The sequence below is a fragment of the Helianthus annuus genome, chromosome 12 (genome assembly GCF_002127325.2).
Source record: "Helianthus annuus cultivar XRQ/B chromosome 12, HanXRQr2.0-SUNRISE, whole genome shotgun sequence".
Taxonomy (NCBI): Eukaryota; Viridiplantae; Streptophyta; class Magnoliopsida; order Asterales; family Asteraceae; genus Helianthus; species Helianthus annuus.
The window spans coordinates 134,162,586-134,167,104 of record NC_035444.2 but is presented as its reverse complement, the minus strand read 5'-3'; positions in this window follow the sequence as shown (position 1 = coordinate 134,167,104).

Genomic DNA, 4,519 nt, shown 5'->3' with positions numbered 1-4,519 from the left:
TGACCGCGATGGTCGATTTACCTCACGTCTTTGGGAAACGTTTCAATCTGCTCTCGGTACTACTCTTAATCTAAGTACCGCTTTTCATCCCCAGACCAACGGTCAGACTGAAAGAACGATTCGTACCCTTGAAGACATGCTTCGCTCGTGTGTCATAGATTTCGGTGGTAATTGGGACGCGCACTTACCTTTGGTCGAATTCTCATACAATAACAGTTATCATTCTAGCATTCAAATGGCACCATTTGAGGCACTATAGGGAAGAAAATGTCGATCGCCGATTGTATGGCATGAGATCGGAGATGCGCAAATAACCGGTCCTAAGTACTGCAAGAAACGACTGGTAAAATCCTCCAAATTCGAGACAATCTACTGAAAGCTCGGGAGTCGTTAGAAAAGTTACGCCGATAGACGCCTCAAGCCCCTTGAATTTGACGTTGGCGATCACGTACTCCTAAAGGTTTCACCTTGGAAGGGGGTGATCAGATTCGGCAAGAAAGGGAAACTCGCGCCTCGATATGTTGGACCCTTTAAAATTCCGGAAAGGATTGGCAAGGTGGCCTACAGACTCGAACTACCGGAGGAACTTAGCAACGTCCACCCAACTTTCCATATTTCGAACTTCAAAAAGTGTCTGGCTGAGCAGAATTTACACGTACTACTTGAGGATCTACAAGTGGATGAAACATTACACTTCCTAGAAAAGCCTGTCGAGTTCATGGATCGAGAAACCAAGAAGCTCAGGCGCTCGCGCATTCCCATTGTGAAAGTTCACTGGGAAGGCAAACGCGGTGCAGAGTTCACCTGGGAACTCGAAAGTGACATGAAGGCGAAGTATCCACAGTTGTTTGTTACGCCTATGGCCTAATTTCAGGACGAAATTCCCTTAAGTAGGGGAGGTTGTAACAACTCGTGTTTTGAAACTCAAAGTACAGGTGAAAATAAAAGGAGGAAAAGATTGCTAATTGCGATCTGTCACTCCTTGCTTAACTATTGATTGTACACCTCCACTTGTAACCTATTCTTTGCTTTGTGTACTTTAGTTGTATTATGTGGGGTATCTATAATAATCATAGTTTAATCGATGTTAATCACTAATCTATCGCTAATTGCATCGCAATCGCATTCGCAACTTGAATTACAGGTTCTGTATATTGTTTTACGTGTGTGTGTTATTTATGTGTTACTTGTGCATGATTATATTATGTTTGTAGTGATTAATCGCTAACGCAATCGCAACTCTATCGCAACTCAATCTCATCGCGAACTGGAAACGCAAGTTTATTTATGTTCTTTAATGTTAGTTATATTATTTGTGACTATTTATAATCTATCGGATCGCCTAATCGACACACGCTTAAACGTATCGCATCGCTCAATACACGAAACGAAACATCGAAACACAACTCGCCGGAGACGTTCGATCGAATGACCATTCGATCGAATGGTCATCCGAACGGATGACCATCCGATCGGATGGCCATCCGATCGGATTGCCCTCCGATCCGTCACCTGCACCGCCTTTCCTCTTTTATCACCTTTAAATAGCACCTGTCACATAGTGATGTGACAGCTCTTGTGCGACCCTTCGACTTCTCAGGCCATTTTCTCTCGATTCTCGCGATTCTTGTAAGTTTTCAACCTAAATCTTGTACATCTATCATCTACACACACTTCTTCATCATTTTCACCTTTGATCTTCACTTTTCACCATAAAATCGACCGATTTGAGGTGTTCTAGGATGATGTCATCATGGGGTTCTTATGAAATTCAAGATTTGGCCTCATTCCACCAAGAACAACTTAGATCTAAAGGATTTCAACATGTTTAAGCACTGATTTCATCTAGATCTAAACGTTTTCAAGGTTAGAAGGATTGAGAGATGTTTTCATAACATTTCTTTCAACTCTTATACACTAATGCACTCAAAAACTATAGAATTGTAGCTCGATTAGGCCTTCTACTTGTTTCCTAGTGAAGTGTTGGTCTGAGATCTGATTCCTATCAATGAGACAACCAACTTAGCGGGTTGAACATGAAAAACCGTCAAGGACAGTTAACTGGTCAAACGGGGTGATTCCCATCCGATCAGATGACTTGGACTTGGTGGGGCCTCCGTTGTTCAGCACGTAGTCATACTGTCTCGGTCAAACCACAAACTTTTCAAACCTAGCAAAATATTTCAAATTTCAAAAGGATCAGGTTGTCGAACGGATTACCATCCGATCGAATTGCACTTGGTCTTCAACACTTAAACTTTTCACAAATTTCGAATACATATTCAAAACCAGCGAATGGCCATCCGATCGAATGACCATCATGCTGTGAACTTATTCTCTTGTGAAATGTCTCGCTGGACGGATCGCCATCCGATCGGATGACCGTTCGATCGAATGACCTGAAAGGTAGAGATACTTCTCTGATTTTAAAATGCTACAACGAAAACTTCAAAGCCATCATACACAAACACATCCATCCCAAACGAGTGGCAATCCGACCGAATGGTCATCTGACCGGATAACCGTCCGTCCAGATTGTCATCCGATCGAATGACCATCTGTTCGGATTGTAATCCGATCGGATGGCCATTCGTCACTCAGTCACTAGTCACTGTTTAGGGCACCGTTCATCGCTTATGCTATCGTTCTGTAATCAGGCTAACTTTCCAGCGCTCCCTTAAATCCAATCTAAGGCTGTGTTATTTATTTAACACAATCTGTGAGTATACTCGAACCCTTTTTGCTTTACGCACTTTTGGGTGTTACATACGTTACTTATTCAAATCACAATTGACACACAGCACAAACACTTTTATACGCTGACCGTTATTGCATGTTATACGTGTTACTCATTCGATGCTTGTATGCTATGTTTACACAGTGATTGTTGCCTGACACCTTAGCAACGATAGTACGATTGTTTGGACTCAGCACCTGTCGTTGACAGGAGTTGTTAAGGGTTTTACTTCACGTGTCCCAGTGGGGATAGGTGTTGCGCATTCTACTACTCGCAGTCACGTCTGTGCATATTTCATTGTCGATAACCTACTAGCTTCACTATGCTACATGTTACATGCTGGTTATGCGTAAAACGATTTCGCTATCTATTATACTATTAAACTTGTACGTTTACCTTTACACTATGTGTATTGACCTCTATTTTAACATATGTGACAAGTGTTTAGGATGTTGTGCATTGCTTGCTTTCATGGAATCGAGCTTTGGAGAGTCTAGAAACAAACAAAAACAATTAATTTTATGAGTTGTCGGAACAGCTTTTTATTTGTCTTTGAGATAATTGGTCTGTAATAATTATGTTGCTGAATATGTTGTGGTATGGGACATGACTTATAAATATTTGGTAATATAAGTTGTTATGGATTTCTCCTGGACAATCTGTTTCACTCAGTGCCGCTCCCCGATGATTCCACCATCGGTTGGGGTGTGACACATATGCCTTAACACCTATATATAACCTTAAAATTGGGTTAAAATGAGTTAAAAGTGACAAACGCGATAATACAAGTCCATGGGCCAAATCTGCCAACTTTTGAAAATTCTGCCCCAGCCACCAGCCCTTGCGGACCGTAAAGGGGCCCCTTACGGTCCGTAAGGGGTGCCCAGCTCAGAATTAATTGACAACAACCTGGCAGCTTCATGGTTGAGGCCTTGGAGCCTAAGAACTCAAATTTTCCAGCTATTTGCCATAATTGGGATCAGAGCTACGGTACCGATTCAATCGATCTAACAGTTGATTGAATCATCTATGCTCATTATTTTTGGGAGTGTAGTGAGTTTTGACATAAAACATAGAAAAACATCAAATTGAAGGTCAATTCACGGATGGAATTCAAAATTGAAGACATCATCATGTTCAGAATTTATATTCGCACAATCCTGTGAAGTTTCATCATGAAAAACAAACAAATAAAGATTCTAGATCGAAAAATGTGTTTGGAAGTGTTCTTGGGAAATTAGCGCAGCTTCGTACGAAGGGACGTTTTGAACTATTATACATGTTGGTACCAACCCATTCATGGGTTCATACGAAGGGACACTCCTAGGTTCGTACGAAGGTGCATCTCGGTTCGTACGAACAGGCATGAGCTTAATTTTCAAATTTTCAGCTTCGTACGAAGGGACTTATCTCGGTTCGTATGAAGGGACACGTGGTGCTTATGGGCCAAAACGTTAAATCCGCATAGATGAAAAACTGATTTCTGATGGCAGAATTGTTATATTCTTCATATAGTCGAGTTTTTTCAGAAGACTGAATTGCTCAGTTTAAGGGGGAATTCAGTGATAAGACGTCAGAATTTGCAAAAATGAGGGGGAATAAAAATTTCAATGTCACATATTGAAATTCCAGCATTTTTGAAATTCGTGACATTGCAACAGTATTCGGGTGGTTCCGACTTCAGAATTATCCGGAAATGTGAATCTGATTGTGGATGAAAGCTTCCGAGATCTAGATTGTCTGAGAAGATGAATCTGATTGTGGACGAATGCTTCGAAGATC